Raw genomic sequence first — 19,825 nt, forward strand, 5'->3', positions numbered from 1 at the left:
CACAACTTCAAAAGAAAATAGAAGTGTCAAATATGCAAAAGATACTTTCAGAAATACAGAAATTATCAAATATATATGAAAGAATAGAGAAAAAACTGGAATACTTAGAGCACATAACAATAAAATATGATGAAAAAATTGAGGATGTTTATCAAATGCAAAATGGGATGATTGAAACTCAAAAAAACAAAGTGGAAAATGAATATAAAGACATTAAACATGCTGATATTTATGGCAATTGGTTTGTTCTTGAAAATGGAAAGAATGGAATACTGAAAGAAAAATTAAATGGAGAGGAAATCTATTCCAGAGGGAAAGATATAGAAGAAGAAAAAACTAAAGAATCTATGGACTTAAAGAAAGAAATTCTATTAGCAAAAGCATTGATAACACTGCTGACAATCAAAGATAAGCTGAATAAGGAAACAGAAAGAGGGCATCAAGATTATATGAGAGATCTTACAAGCAAGGAGCTGCTAAGAGAAGTCCATACAAAGCTGATCAAGAAGATGATTAGAGGATTGGCACCACAAATGGCAGAAAATATGAGATTGTTTTGTTATTGGAAAGATACAGGTTGATAGATGGAAGAATATAATTTAAACCAGTTAACTATGCAGATAGGGATGTCTGCAGTAATTCACGAATCCTTAAGACAAATAGAAGGATGACACAATTGAAGATAACGTAACTAAATATGGTCTTTTATGCTGTATCAAGGCAAGTAGGGCAAATTAGGCCAAAACAAGATAATCTCAGTCCATATTCAGTTATAAGGCAGGAAATTGATATTAGAAAAATCTATCTATCTATCTATCTATCTATCTATCTATCTATCTATCTATCTATCTATATCTATCTCTCATCTGTTGTTATTGTTAGTTGTGAAGTCATGTCCAATCATTGTGACCACATGGATGATAAAATAACAACAACAACAACAACAGTAATAGAGATTGAACGACTATGGAAAAAGAAATCATGTGTTGTCCCAATTGTAATTGGAGCCCTTGGAGCAATACCTAAAGGGCTACCTTGCTATTTGAAAATTCTAAATTTACCTGACTTGAACTTTCTGACTCTACAAAAAACCACCTTACTTGGAACAGCTTATATCATCTGACGTTCCCTTAACAGTTCCTAGGTCCTTGAGCTGTTGAGCTGTTGAGCTACCAACCAGCTCCAAAGGCTGTGAATCTCACCAAAGATTAACATAATAATAATAATAATAATAATAATAATAATAATAATAATAATAATAATAATAATAATAATAATTCAGAAATATGCAACTAAAGGAACAACACCTGAAAACTACAGACCAATAACATGCTTGCCAACAACCTTCAAATTACTCACAGGCATTATTGCAGATAACATGATGGATTATTTGGAAACAAACAACATCTTGCCAGTAGAGCATAAAGGCAACAAAAGAAGGAGCAGGAGCATGAAAGATCAGCTCCTAATTGATAAAATGATACTAGAAAATTGTAAGAACAGAAAAACGAACTTGAATATGGTCTGGATTGATTACAAAAAGGCATTTGACTCACTGCCACATAGTTGGATCATAAAATGCTTAGAAACAACTGGCATTAGCAAAAATATTACATCCTTTACTGAAAAGGCGATGAAACAATGGAGAACTGAGTTGGCAGTATGGAATGAGAACTATGGAATGGTTAATATCAAGCAAGGAATTTTCCAGGGCGATTCACTTTCACCTCTTCTCTTCATCATCACAATGATCCCACTATCAGTAATCTTAAAAAAAATGAAATTAGGCTACCAAACAGCCAAAGAAGCTGAAAAAATTTCGCATTTACTATATGGATGATTTGAAACTCTATGGAAAGTCAGAAATAGAAATCCAATCATTGACAAACACAGTCCGAGTATTTAGCACTGATATTTCAATGCAGTTTGGCATGGAAAAATGCACCACTGTATCCATAAAAAGGGGCAAAATCACTGCATGTGAGGGAATTGAAATGCCCAATGGCCAACTAATTAAATGCAATGAAAATGAAGCCTACAAATACTTAGGCATTCTGCAGTTGGATAACATCAAGCATGGAGAAGTAAAAACTATTGTCAGGCGAGAGTACACCAACAGTTAGGAAAATTTTGAAATCTAAATTGAATGGTGGAAATACAATCAAGGCCATAAATACCAGGGCAATACCAGTTATAAGATACACAGCTGGTATAGTTAACTGGACACAAGCTGATTTGGACCTTTTGGACCAAAAAACCAGGACTCTAATGACAATGCACTACAGTTTACATCCACGTGGTGATACTGATAGATTATACCTGCCCCGAAAATCAGGTGGCAGAGGATTATTACAAGTGAAGCAAACAGTTGAAGAAGAAAAACATGCACTGGCTGATTATTTAAAAGAAAGTCAAGAACATCTATTAATTGAAGTAAAAAACAAAAATCTACTGAAGGCATAACAGACGAAACAAGAATACAGAAAAGATATGATAAAATCAAGAATGGAGAGCTGGCAGAACAAAGCACTGCATGGCCAATTTCTGGAAAAAATAAAAGATAAAGTGGACAGTGAATAAACTTGGTTATGGTTAACAATAGGTACATTAAAGAAAGAAACAGAGTCACTAATCCTGGCTACGCAAGAACAAGCTATCCGCACAAATGCCATTAAGGCCAAAATCGAAAAATCCTCTGATGATGCCAAATGCAGATTTTGCAAAGAAGCTGATGAAGCTGTTGATCACATACTCAGCTGCTGTAAAAAAATTGCACAGACTGATTATAAATTGCGGCACAATTCAGTAGCACAAATGATCCATTGGAATTTGTGCAAAAATTATAATATTAAAACAGCAACAAACTGGTGGGAACATCACCCTGAAAAAGTCACCGAAAATCAGATGGTCAAGATCTTGTGGGATTTCCATATACAAACGGACAAAATACTGGCGCATAATACACCAGACATCACACTGGTTGAGAAAAATAAGGTCACAATCATAGACTTCGCAATACCAGGTAGATAGCAGGGTCACCAAGAAGGAACATGAAAAAATCGCAAAATACCAGGACTTAAAAATCAAAATTCAACGACTATGGCACAAACCAGCAGTGGTAATTCCAGGGGTAATTGGCACACTGGGTGCTATTCCAAAAGCACTGGAATTACATTTAAAACAGTTAAAAATTGACAAAATCACCATCAGTTAAATGCAAAAAGCCGCACTGCTTGGATCAGCACGCATATTACAAAAATATGTTATGACGTCCTAGGCCCCTGGGTGGGGCCCGACTAGTAACCAATGCCAAATCCGGTGAAATAACTGGCCACTATGATACAATTGTTTAATAATAATAATCCATGAAGGGGATCTATCATCCATCCATCAATTATCTATCTATCTATCTATCTATCTATCTATCTATCTATCTATCATCCAACCAACCAACCAACCAACCAACCAACCAACCAACCAACCAACCAACCAAATTATATTGCTTCCTATTTCACCAAAAGAGACTCTAGACACTGTACAACAACCAGATAACAATAAGAGAGTTGTAAACTAATTAAATTTCAGTTGGTAACTCTGCCATTCTCCAAATAAAACAAGCAAGTTCCTATTTGTGTGTTTTGTTTTAAATGGTTTACATTTACAACACACGATTTATTGGAAATTTTGGCCGAGGCAAGATTTCAAAGCCCCTATAGCCCATTGGCTAAGAACATTTAGCTCTTCCAGGGATTATTATTATATCTCCACCGATAAAGAGAGCATTTCCTGTTTCTGAAAGGAAACCAATGTTATATGTATTGCCTAAATTAGGAATTTCTATTTATATTCAAAACATCTGTGCCAAGCAGGTGGTTCCTTTCCAGGTTGCGTGAGAGTGTTCTGCTGGATCTGTTTACCAAGGCACGTTTCCTCATGGTGCAAAGGCAGCTTTCTTCCTCAATTCTGCATTTATTCCCTTGTATCATGATTAGGTGCACATGATACGAAGGAGCCTTGCAGACCAATGCAGAATTCTTCCCATTCCATGACATCATTGAATAACTTGACATTTGATGTGTTTGATGCGTGTCCAAATATTAATGTATTGCTATCTGGAATTGGCATCATTTTTAGAAGCAGTGTTTGTCTATATCTAACCCACATGTACAAAATTGCAGAGGGTAAAAAAAAATGTGTTACTTGTAAAAAAAAAAGAGGGGGGGGAGCTTTGCGGCATCAGAAAGATAAAAATTTATTACATTATAACTTTTCTTTGCTGTTGTTCACTGAACCAGATTGATGAAATGCTATGTTTGGAGTAATCAAAATCTCCACAACTGCTTTCTTGTTACACATGCCTATGTGCACACGTGCACAGAAAGCCACACAGGCTGATGATAAATTCATTTGAATTACATCAGCAAAGGATGAGAGTTATTTGGCATCAGGCTTTATGATCAGGAAACACGCTTCACTATAACTCAGCTTCATTGAGATAAGCTATATTAAAATAATCTTGCAAGTCTGATTGTTTTTCCTCCCTTCCCTATTGTATCCCAGTGAGTCATGGAGAAGTCAGTCTGAATCTCTTCTTAATCTTGTCATTTGCCAGGATTTAAAGAATGCTTTAATTACTTTAATAAAAAATAAAATGTATTTAATTCTGAAGGCCCTCTCTATGGCTTTCTGCATATAGAATACAGATAGTCCTCCTGTATTGTGGAGGACACAATTGAGTCCATTTTTTTTCTCACGCTTTGAAACAATTTGGAAGAAGTTCTAAGCATTTCGTGCAAGCACATTGTTGTGCAATTCTCCAAAATGAATAGGATGATTATGTGTCATTGTTAACTCTTAACAATGATACAAATAGATTTTGTTTAGGATGTTCTGTTCTCCACCCTGATCCTTCAGGTCCTCCAACAATCATCTATCACTATGGTAGTGTAATCCATCCATCTTGCCTCTAATTATGCTCTTCCTTTTCCTTCTACCTTTCCCAATATTTTGGACTTCTCAAGTGAATTATGACTTTTCCTAATGTGAAATATGACAATTTGAGATTGGTCGTTTGTGTCTCAACTGACAACTCTGCATTGGTTTCTTTTATGACCTTAGCTATATATATGATATTCTGACAAACCTTCTCCATCACCAAAATTCAAGTGTGTTAATATGCTTACTGTCCTATTTCTTCAAAGTTTAACTTTCGCTTCCATAGTGTCACAGGAAAAAAAAGAACATTTCCTGCATGATTCTGATCTTTGCAGACATAGAAGTCAATAAAATAACTTGCCTTTTAAAGTGTGAGCAAGGAAAAAAGCTTTAGGTAACTTGCTTCCGAATTATGTTCTAAAGGTTAACATTTTAAACTGGGTGTGGAAATTCTAGATGTTCTTTTTCCAAATATAAGCTTTTTAACACTTGTATGACTTACAAGTCATAACACAAAATCCTGAAAAATATGAACCTTAGTCCCTAAGGATGTTCATATAAACATCTGTTTATATAAAAAGATGAATGAATGGAAATCCTGTCCTAGGCATTGTGTCAAGACTTTGTCTGAGTGATCTCCTCAGAAAAGGAAGTAAAGCAATTTAGTTCACTGTAGTTGCCAAGCAAATCCATAACTTAATGTCAGACCAAATTTGACCTTCAAATTTGACCTTCATACAATTTTCATCCTGGACTTTGATCCAGACTGGCCAGCGTATCCTATAATAAATGAAATACCACCAGGACATGCATGCATGCATGCATGCATACATACATACATACATACACACACACACACACACACACACACACACACCAAATACCACTCACTCATCACAATATCTCCAGAACCATAAAGCCTACAAACTTCAAATTGTACATTCTCCATGGCTTCTAGGTGCTCGCTAAGAAAGGATTTTTCAGAATGACCATCAGATCATTAGTATTTCTTATTACAGTAATTAAGGCTAAGGAGTTACTCCCCCTCTCCACCTGAAAAGAACTCTGTCCAACTGCCAGTTGCCTTATATTAACACGGTCTGTTGCTAAGGAGTTAGACATTCTACTCCCCCTCCCCACCTGAAAAGATCTCTGTTCCAACTGTCTTGCATTCTGTTACCTCAATTCAAAATGGCAGACGTTCCGCTCCTTCACTCAGGAGAGGTCTAGGGCTCCTTACAGTACTAAATGTCACCAAAACATCTATGCCTTCCACCTGTGGAACTGCTTCCGGATTGGAAGCAGGCAGTGGGAGCAATATTCCTGTATGTGTTTCAATCACCGAGAAGCACTGAGCCAACAGATTGTGGACAAAATTTCTCCTGCGTAGCCCGATCGCATAGTTTCATTGCAAAGCACGAGTATCCAGCTAGTAAAGATATATGCTCAGCTCCAGCTGAATTGAGGTACAGAAAATATAACCTTCAGCATAAAGTTTTCTCTCTTCAAACAGCTCAGTAATGGAAGCAGAACGGATCACTCTTCATTGACTATGTACTCTTACATGGTGAATTTTCATGGCCTGATAGGTTGACTCGATGCTTGCTACCTATAATTTAACTCTTATGCTGCCTCTCTTTGAAATTATACTGCTTTGTTCAGCTTTGACTTCTGGATAGTTTTTCTGACCATTCTTTTGCCAAATCATTTACCTCTAAGTACTTTCTGGGAAAGACCTCATAATATACGACCAGTATTTTAAATATAATTTCCATGCTTCAAACGAAGACAAGACACATTAGGATAATCATGTGAAGAGATCCTCCTTCAGTTTTTAATAGATCTGAGTTTTATGCAACGTCTCCTGCCTATTAGCAAGATTCTGACAATACATCATAATTTTAAAATAACCATGTCAAACGAAAGCTTATCTTAAGTAAGGATGAAACGTCTCTCTCATATGGAATGTTAATAAGTACAATCAACCTCAAATCATTGTACCTGTAAAAAGTATTCACTTTTTAATATAATCTAATTTTCCTCATCTTTTTTTCCAAAAATCCATATTTTTGCTTCTTCAAGAAATTAAAACGGGAACTGTTTTAGAACTTATTGAAGTCATAATATCTAGGGAATGAAAAATGAGTAATGAAAAAATATTGTAAAATGAAAATTGATGGAAATATCTCTAATCAGGTATATTTAAAAAAAAGATTTCCACATTTAAAAAAATCCAAAGGCAGAGCATATTTGCTTTCACAGAGGGTTTCTAATAATTGTGTGGTGAAGATTTATCTCCAGCAAGGATCAGTACTATAGCATATGGAAGAATCTTTCTGAGGATGGTAAATTCATTTGAATTACATCAACAAGACAGGAGGATTATTTGATATCAGCCTTATGATCAGGAAACACACTCCATTACAACTCAGCTTCATTGAGATAAGCTATATTAAAATAACCTTGCAAGTCTGATTGTTTTTCCTCTCTTCCCTATTATAGTCCCATGAGTCAGCTTCAATGTCTTCTTAATCTTGTCATTTGCCAGGATTTAAGGTATGCTTCTATATTTATTGTTTTTGTATAAGTTCTGAAGGACCCCTCTATGGCCTTCTGCATATGGAGCATAGAATGTACAACCACAACTGAGCCCAAAATTTCTGTTGATAAGCAAGACAGTTGTTGAGTGAATTTTTGTCTCATTTTATCACCTTTTTGCCACAGTAGTTAAGTGAATAGCAATAGCAATAGCATTTAGACTTATGTATCGCTTTACAGTGCTTTACAGCCCTCTCTAAGCGGTTTTACAGAGTCAGCATATTGCCCCCATCAATCTGGCTCCTCATTTTACCCACCTTGGAAGGATGGAAGGCTGAGTCAACCTTGAGCCTGGTGAGATTTGAACCGCCAAATCACAGGCAGCTGGCAGTCAGCAGAAGTAGCCTGCAGTACTGCATTCTAACCATTGCGCCACCTGCAGTTGTTAAGTTAGTAACAAGGTTGTTAAGTGAATCTGGCTTCCCTGTTGACTTTGCTTGCCAGAAGGTTGGAAAAAGCAATCACATGACCCCGGGATACTGCAACCATCAAAAATACATGCCAGTTTCCAACTGTTTGAATTTTGATCACATGATCATGGAGATGCTGCAACATTCATAAGTGTGAAAAGTCCCTAGTTTTTTCAGAATAGGTGTTAAGTGTTGCATCCCAACTGACAAGTAATCCTTTAACTAGACACTAGAGTAAACTTTGTTTTGGTATCATAATCAATCTTTGTAATTAAACAAAAGCACGAGGAAGAGTTTTTAGTTTTTGATTGACAATTAGCTTGCTTTTTATTCTCCCTAAGCAAAATGCAAATTTTGCCAAATGCAAAATGCACTCTATTTTTCGGAGTATAAGACGCACCTCCCCCCCCCTAAAAGAGGGTGAAAATTTGGGTGCATTTTATACACCGAATGTAACCCCACCCTTTGGTCTCTGCCTCCCAGCAATTTACCTCCTCGCAGCAAATGGAGAAAATGGGGGTTGTGGAGGCTGCAAAAGGCTATGGCAATCCCTGTAGCCTGAAACAGCTGATGATTGGGAGCCTCATGCTTAAATTGAAATAGAAAGTGAAACTTGTTGTTTGGTGGAACAGACAAATTGCTGGGAGGCAGAGGCAGAGTTTTCTTCTTCTGATCATGCTAAACTGAAACAGGCTGTTTGCTGCAAGGAGGTAAGTCAATAACTATAAATGCCTATAGAATATTCAAATTATTACACTTATTTTTTAAAGACTGCTTTATTATTGTTCTAGACAACTTAATAAGATGAAGAAGCTTTTTAAAATAAATACTCAATCTGAAGAGGCCCAGTGCTATTGTATCTCCTTTTAAATAGCAGAGAATAACTATACTTCCAGAAAGCACATAAATTTTAACAGCATCTGTACAATATATTGTACCGCGTCTGTACAATATATTTGAGTATAGTCTGAAATGTAATACTACAAACAGTGTATATTGTCTGTACTATTTACTGGTGCAAGGAGGCAAATTGTTGGGAAGAAATACCCCCCCCCCTTGTTTTCCTCCCCAAAAGCTAGGTGCGTCTTATACTTCAGAGCATCTTATACTCTGAAAAATACAGTATTTCCATTCCTAAATCGATGCCATTATAACTTTGATCAGTCTCTAAATGAATGGTTGTGAGTCATGGGCTACTATACATGCATGGACAGCATTTCTGCTTTCTGGATATCAGAAACAATTCTTTTTAAAAAAATATTTTAAAAAGTTTTTTATTAGATTAAACCATAAAAACATTGGACCTAATGCGACATTTCTGGCATAAACATTTCCATATAGTTTTTGGATTCTACAACAATTACATTTTATATCCGATACATAGGTATGTGTAGTCAGTCAGGTTACCTGTCCATTAATCCCTTTTTTTAACTGGTTACTAACCATACAAATACATATCCAGTTCCTGTCTATCACACAATCTTAATACCAACTTGTCTGCCTTTTTCTGGCCCGACTTTTCCCCCTCCTTTTTAACCATTAATACCATTTGTCCCAGATTTCGTGATATTCCATCTCATCCTTGTCTTTGAGCTCTAGAGTCAGTCTGCCCATTTCTGCACACGTCAGTATCTTACTTATCATTTCTTCTTCAGAGGGAGTCTCTTTATTTTTCCATTTTTGTGCAAAAATCAGTCTTGCTGCCGTTAAAATATGCAACATTAGAAACAACTCTTCTGGATTGCACACGCATGTAAAAAGTTAAATGCTCACACACAAACCTCTGTGGGTTCCTTGGTGCACCCCAGTGTTGTAGCTTCTTTCCCTTCAATTTCTCAATTTCAGTTTGATTTTCTGAAATGGTTTCCTCCTCACAACTGCTGCAAATGTGCTTGTCATCAAACTGATCAGAGTCTTAGTCATGTGGTAGACTGAAAAGCTCTGAACAACCACGCAAGAATTCAAACTGACAGTTAAATAACCCACTGTGATATCCTCATGTGGTGAATGATACATGGAAAGAAAGCTGAAAGCCAGAAACCTGAAGAGAAGCACATTAGAAGAGGTGCAGTGGGGTGGGGCGTGAAATTATGAATGATATTTTCATTTGAAATTCTTGGCCAAGACCATACCCTTGATTAGTGTGGTTGCTTAAGGATGTGCAGTACATTCATAAGATATCAAATAATCCCAAAATAAGCCAGTACTAAGACAGATGATGTATTTGCATATATGGATCAACCAACTGTTTCAGAGAAAAGAATTTCAGATACCTTGTCTATGGAGATTCTCACTCATCCAGGTCATGGTTGTCCCAAAGGTGCTTTTTCAAAAGGCAACTCGACTTTGTTTTCCTTTTGAAAAACACCTTTGGGACTTCAGATATTTTGTAAAAGGTATGGGACAATCCATTATAATCTGAAAAAGAGTGCACAGATTCAGTGCCTAGCTAAATTTAAAAATGCAAGAACATAACGGAAGACCCCGAGTGTTTTATTCCTTTAGCAACCAATCAGATGCCATAAAAAGGATAACAGTTTTGTTGTGATTCTTAACTTGAATGTAACATATTCATTGTGACTAATATTAATTAATAGCACTGCTGTCTTGAATGTGTCTTAGCTCTTCTGTACCTCTGATTTACTGCCATCATATTGTGTGATGAGTTAATAAATTATGTTCTGCATTGTATGCTTAGGATTTTTACTTCTGTAAATTGACGTCTATATCAGGGAAATTGGAATAGATAGGCATGTTCTCTCCTGTTGTGGTCTGCCAGCAGCCAAAAGAGCTGTCAGCATATTTGGACAGTGAGGAGATTGGGGAGGAACAAAGTCTGGGGAAGGCTCCGATGAGGGCTCTGTGTTGGAGGCAGAGAGGAGGCCAGAGCCGTATGTCAGTTATCAGCTGCCTTCAAAGTCAGACATCAGTGAGGCAGACAAACAGCTGCAGGCCTATTCCCAGTGTGCGCATGTGCAGAGTAGCTAGACAAAGGGACCAGCTAAAGAACAGGGGTCAACTTGGGAGTAAGGCCACAGGTGGACGATGAATGGCCCCTCCCAGAGGAAATAAAAGAGGAGGAAAAGGGGAGTGGAGTTTGCAGGAGACAATTAGTTCACTTAATTGGTTCACGACTCTCCAAGACTCCTTGTCAGGTTTTGCAGATATCAGCCTGGCAGCTCTCCAAGCCAGATAAGGTCTGTGACTATAAATCCTTCCTTGAAAGACTTTGCTGGATATGAATGACCAGAATTCACAGTAAATTAATAAAAGGGTTTTTTGTCGGGATAAGGAGTTTACTTCATGCTCTTGGGAACCCTAGGTCAGAACATCTACAAACAGAAACAGATATGATGATAGCTCTTTGATTCAATATTCATTTGGTTGTAAAATAGGTGTTGGAAAAAGAAAGAAGAGTTAAAGAAACATTCAGTTATATTCACCATATATAGAACCTATTCAAATCCCCTTAGCCATGAAAGCCAGCTGAGTGACTTTGGGTCAGTCACTCTCTTGTCCACAGGTGTCAAACGCATGACATCACATTGCCATCACATGACGTTTCATGATGTTTTTCCTCTTCATGGAGCTGTTCCACAGCTGTTCTTCTTAGAACTGAATGAAAACAGCTGGGATGGTACACAGACCAACAGCCACTAAATTGCCCAGCTGAGAACCTTGGTTGCCCCAAAACAGTAGTTTAGTTTAGTTTAGTTTTGGTTTATTTGTATGCCGCCCTTCTCCAGGAGGGACTCCTGAGCGGCGAACAACTCAAAGGGGAAAGGGAACATAAACAACAGTACACATAATTAAAATACACGAAAATCACACAGCCATACCAGTCGAGAGGGGAGGGGAACTCATCAACCCCAGGCAATTGACTGTAACAAAAATAAATACTTCACCAAACTTGTGTTGATAAAAGTCATTGTCTTGCTGCTTTTCTTAACAGAAGAAGGACATCCCACCTTTTTGCCACCAATGTGAGATATTATTGAAGTTGCATGTTGTTTGTAACAACCTTCTGAGAAAGCTCAGAAAAGCATCACAGTAGCTTAAAAGGCTGCAGGTGCTACCCAGATATCTGATTCAATCTTTGCTTCCAAGCAGGTGCCTGCTTTGATGTCTGGTTCTTCCACTACAACTAGATTGCATTAAATTTCCCCCCGCAAAGTGAAGCTGCCTTTCAATGTCAGGATACAGAGTAACAGAAGAAAATATCAGAGTTGGAAGGGACCTAAGAGGTCTTCTGGCCCATGCTGAAGCAGAAGACCCTATATAGGGGTAGGATTCAGCCAGTTTGGACCAGTTTGGGCGAACTGGACAGTAAGTTTAATCTGGTTCGCTGAACCGGTAGTTACAAGGACTGGCTATCTTTGCCCCCCAACTCCCAGGAGACTCCACATGGCCTATTTTGGATGCCATGTAAGTGCAGGGCCCATATGGAAGCTCTGGAAGGGCGAAAAATTGGCTTACCGGAAGTATTGGAAGTCTGGAAACAGGCCATTTCCAGTCTCTGGAGGGCCTCCAGAGCCTGGGGGAGGCTTTTTTCACCCTCCTGGAGGCTTGAGGAAAGCCTATGAAGCCTGGGGAGGGAGAAAAATGGGCCTACCAGAAGTACCAAAAATCCAGAAATGGGTCCGTTCCAGCCACCGGATGACCTCTGGAGCTCAGGGGAGGCCGTGTTCAACCTCTAGAGGCTCAAGGGAAGCCTCAAGAGGCTGGGGAGGGTGAACCCCCCCACTGCCACCATGATGCAGGAAACTGACTAGCCCATGCCCCCATGGCCCCGCCCATTTAGCAACCAGGCAGAGAACCAGTTGCTAAAAATTTTCAATCCCACCTGGTTCGCCGAACCGGTAGTTACAAATATTGTCAATCTCATGTCATCATGGCAACATCACGTGACATATCGAGACTCCCCCCCCCCCAGTTTGTTAAACTGGACAGGGGTGGGGTCAGCACGTGATGCATCTGGCCTGCAGGCCACAGGTTTGACACCTTTCTCTAATATTATTTCAGACCAATGATTATCCAATCTCTTATAAACGTCCAGTGATGGACTCCCACAGTATTTGGCCTCCAGCTTTCCTCTTCTGCTCCTAGCCTTATTGCATCTTGGCATCTCTGCCTAATGGTCAGGCTAGCCTTGAAAATAACAAATTAGTTTCTGAATCAAGAGCTAAACCTTTCGATGAGAAAAGGTAATGCAGTGACTAAGCGGCAACTCATCTTTGTATGCTGCAACCCCTTCAACCGCACAGGGAAATGAAATATTTGAATTAGCGAGAATGAATAGTTAGCTACTGACTGAACTGTCAACCCTCAATGAGTATTATTGAACTGCATGAGGCTGAAAGAGAATACAGAACAGGATTTGTTTTGCAAGAAACATTTTAAAGCTACAGGATGAAGAGTCAGCCCTCCTGCATTGTAAAAGCCTTCTAATTAATAGCAACATCTGTTGAGGAAGAAGAGGCCACTGGGGCAGAATTGGTAAGGTATTACATGCCCATTCAAGGAGCAGAGCTTAGGGCACAATTGTTTTCATTTTAATTGATACCAATCAAATGATTGTTATTTTGAGGCAATAGTGGTTTAAGGACACTAGAAGATATTCTCCCTTGCTACTGTGCAGTTAGTCCTCGACAATTCAGACCAGAATTTCCATTGTTAAGCAAGGTGGTTTTTAAGTGAGTTGCGCCCAATTTTATAACTTCCCCACCCCACAGTTGTTAAATGAATCACTGCAGTTCTTAATTAAATCCGGCACTTCCCATTGACTTTCTTGTCGTTAGGCCCCTAGGAAGGTCGCCAAGGGTCATCACATAACCTTTGGATGCTTCAACAGTAGTAAATACACAGCAGTTGTCAAGCACCCACATTCTGATCACATGATTTGTGGGATCGCCACAATGGTCATAAGTGTGAGGACTGATTGCAATTTACTTTTTTTCAGTGCCATTATAACTTTGAATGGTCACTAAACAAAGAGTTTCAACTCAAGGACTACCTGTAGTGCTGAAATGACCTTAGGTTCCCTCTAGAGCCGGTATTCAGCCGGTTCTGTCCAGTTCGGGTGAGCTGGTAGCAGCAGCTGTGGGAGGCTCCACCCACCCACACCATAATGCATGATCACTGCACATGTGCAGAAGGTGGTGCGCATACACAGATGCAGCGCGTGTGCTCATATTTGCAAACTGGTAGGGAAGGTAAGTGAATCCCACCGCTGGTTCCCTTTGATAAAAATATAAAAACAGATTTATGGATTACCTCTGATGCCAAATGATTCATAACTGAGAACTACTTTTTAATCACAAGTAATACTGATCTGTGGCCTTGATTCTCAATATCTCTTTCACTTTTTGCCCTCTTTCTGCTATAACATTATCTGTTAGAAAAACAGTAGGGTATTATATAGAAAAAGGCAGATAGAAATTAGAGAAAATTTGCTGTGTTTAAAAGATAGATAGATAGATAGATAGATAGATAGATAGATAGATAGACAGACAGACAGACAGACAGACAGACAGACAGACAGACAGACAGACAGACAGACAGACTACTGGAGCCTATGTCCTTAAAGTTAAAAAAAACCCACACCAAATAATCATAACAATGATATATATTCTGATCCTTTGTCTCCACTAAAACTTACCAGCCTGTTTTTGCTGTTGCATTTCATACTTTCTGTTATCAGTTCTAGATTCTAGATCTTTAACAGGTCAAAACATTTGGGAAAGATGCTTTAGCTGGCAAAGAATGAACATATTTTAGAATAATTACTTTTTGCCTTAAGACTTGGCTTGCCATCTCCCAGGAATGTCTATTTCAATAACCGCCTGCCACACCTACTCATCAGAAGTGGCATCACAAAACTTCCTTGCTCTTTGCCAGATTATCATGTGATAAACCATTTAAATGATGACTGAGATGATGGTGCACCCTTTGATGTTAGATTGGGAAAGAACCATGGAGGAAAACATTGACGTGTCTGGCTTCCACCCTTTAAAACTGCTTATACAACAGAAGGCAAAAGAGAGAAATCTGGAAAAAACGATTTCCAACAGACCATAACATGGATGGCAAAAAAGCTACTTTTTTTAAAAAAAAAAAAGTAAAAAGTTGTAACTAACAAATAAGTTGAGCTAGACTGAACTGAGTTGGGTCCAGTGGTGAAATTCAATTTTTTTTACTACTGATTCTGGGGGCGTGGCTTGGTGGGCGTGGTATGGCTTGGTGGGTGTAACAGGGGACGGATACTGCAAAATCTCCATTCCCACCCCACTCTGGGGCCAGCCAGTGGTGGCATTTGCCAGTTCTCCAAACTACTCAAAATTTCTGCTACCAGTTCTCCGAACTATTCAAAATTTCCACTGCCAGTTCTCTAGAACCTGTCAGACTCTCCTGGATTTCACCCCTGGTTGGATCCAATGCAAAGTTTTCAAATGCATGGATTCTTTCATCAAAGAATTAAAATTAGGTGATAATTGGTTTGAAAAGAGATGTGGTTACCTTTTTGTATGCAAGTTTGTTTGTTGGGCCCTATTAACTTGAAATTACCTTCTATTATAAAGTGACTCCTCTGGAGAGATGCATCGCTCTTGAAAGTTTTACAATATTGTCAGCTCTAGATTAATCATTAAGCAAAATAAGAATGAGTTTAGGGTACCAAAGGAAGGGGCAGAGTTACCCCCACCCCCAATCTATCATGCCCATAGCTATTTTACTGGCACTTAAATTTTGTTTTAGCATGTATTGAATTTTAGTAAGCCATGCTTGGCAATCTAGTTCTGAATTTTCCTTTGGAATAAAAGACTTAATTTTCCTAAAATTACAGTCATATTCAAATCTATAATGGTAATAGAACTATTAATAGTAGTTCTTGTTTTATTTATTTATTTATTTATTTATTTTTCTATTTATTAAATTTGTATGCTGCCCATCTTATTATCAACCGAATAGTTCCCATTACTTGTCCCAGCTTCTGCCAACCTAGCAGTTTGAAATCACATAAAAAATGCAAGTAGAAAAATAGGAACCACCTTTGATAGGATGATAACAGCATTTCATGCGCATTTGGCATTTAGTCATGCTGGCCACATGACCATGGAGACATCTTCGGACAGTGCTGGCTCTTTGGTTTTGAAACGGAGATGAGTTCTGCCCCCTAGATTCGGGAATGACTAGCACATATGTGCGAGGAGAACCTTTATCTTTTCAAAACACATCTAAAAATACTAATAGTCAACATATTAAAAACCAGCATTCATAAAATGTTCTTCTCTTTATTCAAAGAAAAGATGTAAGCTATCAAAAGTAAATAACCTTACATTTAAAAAGCTACAACATTTCTAGTTAAATTCAATGCAATCTACAAATCCCAGATTCAAAAGTTGATTCTTTTCTTTATCCTGTAAGAAATCTAACAATGGTCTCCAACTCACATGGAATTTAGTCAAATTATTGTCTGTGAGCAAAGCAGTGAATTTTGCAATCTCAGCTTGCTCCATTAATTTTGAAATCCATTCTTTCATTCTGGGTTATATATATATTCTTCTTTCCATCTTTGGAAATAAAATAGCCTTGTCATATATAAAAAGCAATGTCCCAAAGTCCAACTGTTTATTTGTCATCCCTAAAATGAAAGCTTCTAGTGTAAAATTACATCCATTCTCAAAATTTTCTGAACCAACAATATCTGATTCTAACATTTCTTAGCCTTTTTACATATTCATCAAAAATGATACAAATCCTTTAAGATTGATTACATTTCCAACACTTATTTGTGATTCCCTTATACATTTTGACAACATTCTGGAGTTAGATACCATTGATACTTCATTTCATAAAGTTTTTCTTTAAAACTACAATTCAAGCTAAATTTCAAACCTTGTGCATGTATGTATGTATGTATGTATATGTATGTATGTATGTATATATGTATATTCCCATTGATAAAGTGTAATATAACCAGAATGTTTTGCTCATACAATCTTTCACTATATTCATTTTCAAGGTTAAACTTCAATTACATTTTATATATTTTTGCAATAAGATGTTCATCATGAGTACATAACTGTTCTTCAAAATTCATTTTTTGATCTGCAGAATCAAAGATATATTTATCCAGTTTAAATCTTTATGACAATTCTGCTTTATTATTTTTATAAATAATTAAAGGCATCAAACATATCTAATAATCTTTCCTCCCCTTATTTCCCCCTAAAAATCAACCTGTAAGTTGAGTTGAGCTGAGAGAGCGGCTCACCTGAAGTCATCCAACTGGCTTTCATACCTAAGGCAGGACAAGGACTCACAATCTTCTGGTTTCTAGTATAGTTCTTTAACCACTAGACCAAACTGGTTATGTTTGTTTGTTGTTGTTTAGCTATTACAAGTCTACTGTTAAACAGAGATCCAATAAAATTCTTATCATTTGATAACCTTTCCAGCTCATGTTCTTCAAAGTTAATTTCTAAAAACGTGGGAAATAATTCTGAAAAACACACACAAGCCTTGTTGGCATGAATAAAATAGTCCTTGTGAAAGTAGCCCATTTTTCATTGCTTAGAGTGATTCTGCAAGAAGGTCTTATATATATATCCATAGAAAAGTACAAGAAGTGGAACAGAAAATACATCAAGGATGCTTTCTGCATTTGCTTAAAATCTTGAGAAAGCTGTCTTCAATTTTTGCAAGTTAGGTAAAATGATTCAAAACTGATTTAAGGATGTTTGCTTTGTTATCTTGCATGTGGGAGGGTGGGGAGCAGAAGCAACTGGAAGTTCTTAGGACTCATTCCTTTCACAGTGCATTTGGTGAGTTCCTGTTTTATCCAGAAATGGATGAAGCTCATTGGGAAGAGGCAATACCAAAAAGAAGGGAGGGAGGGAGGAAAAGAAGGCATGAAGGAAGGAAGGAAGGAAGGAAGGAAAGAAGGAAAAAAAGTAGGGAGGGAGGGAAGGAAGGAAGGCAGGAAGGAGGGAGGGAGAGAAGGAAGGAAGATAGCAAAGAAGGCAGGAAGGATGGAGGGAGGGAAGGAAGGAAGGAAAGAAGGAAAGAAGAAAGGAAGGAGGAGGGAAGGTGGGAGGGAGGGAGAGAAAGGAGGGAAGGAGGGCAGGATGGAGGGAGGGAGGAAGAGAGGAAGAGAGGAAGAAAGAAAGAAAGAAAGGAAGGAAGGAAGGAAGGAAGGAAGGAAGGAAGGAAGGAAGGAAGGAAGGAAGGAAGGAAGGAAGGAAGGACAGACAACAAAAAAGCCCATGTCTCTTCAAGGTAGTTGAGGGTATCATAGACAGAGAAAGGAAAATATGCCAGGAAAGAATCTCGGGAACATAACTATAGAATTGCAGGAAAGGATATCCATTTACAGGATCTCCATGCTTTGGAAGTGCATTTATCTGTAAGGCTCTCCCTCCCATAATAAGTTCACATTCTATTTTCTCTCTCTGAAGTATATTAGATGGCGGTAAGTGAATGTCAAGCAGAATCAAATGGAAGATCACCAGAAAATCTTAGGGTTGTATTCTGAACTGGCACCACAATTCTGGAAGATGGCAATAGCAAGCCACAGAGGTGCCTGGAAATGTTCACTGGACCTAACCAGAAATTAAGTTCATTTTGATGGAAACTTATGGTTTATATATATCTTGCTTATGGTGATGTTTCCAAAGGTCTTCCAGCTTCAGATTCAGCAGCCTGCTCTCTCAGTTCTCCTCAGATCATTTCTTTTAAGTTCCCTTCTGATCTTTCTTCTTTGGTGTTTTTCCCCTTCCACATCCTACTATTAGAAATCTAAGCACTGTTTTAGGTATCTTAATTTATACACATGTCTGCATTACTAGATTAAAACAATGGGACTTTTATGTATGCCATTCATGCTTTGAAAGAAAGGATGACACACCCGCTGTTCCAATGAATTCATAACAACAAAAATCAACAGCAGTGAGATGAAACATTTATGTATCCACAAACTCCTTTCTCCCTTTTTTAAAAAGTAATTATGATGTCAGGAAGTCTGACTTTTTAAAATGTGAGAAAGAAGACCACTATAAGTAAATATGAACAGTTTTTGGAGACCAATCTGTTTCCCGACCTTTTCTTTTTTCAGAGTGAAAAAATGTAAAATGATTGCTTTATCTTAAGCATCTTCATAATAGATATGTCTCAAGTGGATGTGCTAATTTAAAGTGACAGATAAGGAGTTAAGACTCACATAAAAAAGTGCTTAGGTTGAATCCAAGGATGAGTGAAGAGTAGAAAATTCATGGAAATCAATTATTGATGATGCTCTGGATTTTATACAGTTGTCCATCTCTAAAAGCATTCACAAAGATTGGGGGTGTCCAGAAGAATGTAGAATATGACAAAAAGGAAAGTGCTATTCAAGATTATTCATTTTCCCTTAGGGACAAACAGAACTGAGAAACTTCCCACAGGCCACCATAAAAGGTTTGTAGGTACTTCACATATAAGTGAATTTATTTTCACTTATAATTCGATTATCTTGGGCAGCAGGGGGACAAGATGACTTGAGTGACAACTTGGAATCTCTGGTTGGATAGGGCTATCTGTAGTCTGAACTCTGCTACCATTAGCTTGAGCTGTCCTTTACCTGGCTGAGAGTATTTTATCTTCACCTGGTGCTGACAAAATATTGATCTTTATCATCATCATCATTGATATTTTATTGATTTAATCTTCAATTCAATTCACAGGTTGGGGCTGGTAAAAACTTAACAGTAACATCTGAATATAAACGCAATTCCAAGTAGGGTGATTTTTTGCAGTTAGATTATCATTACTATTACTATATTGTTATTATTACTATATTATTATTGTTTTGTTGTTGTTTACTTTATTCATTAAACATGAAACTCAGC

The sequence above is a fragment of the Thamnophis elegans genome, chromosome 8 (assembly GCF_009769535.1).
Source record: "Thamnophis elegans isolate rThaEle1 chromosome 8, rThaEle1.pri, whole genome shotgun sequence".
NCBI classification, from domain to species: Eukaryota; Metazoa; Chordata; class Lepidosauria; order Squamata; family Colubridae; genus Thamnophis; species Thamnophis elegans.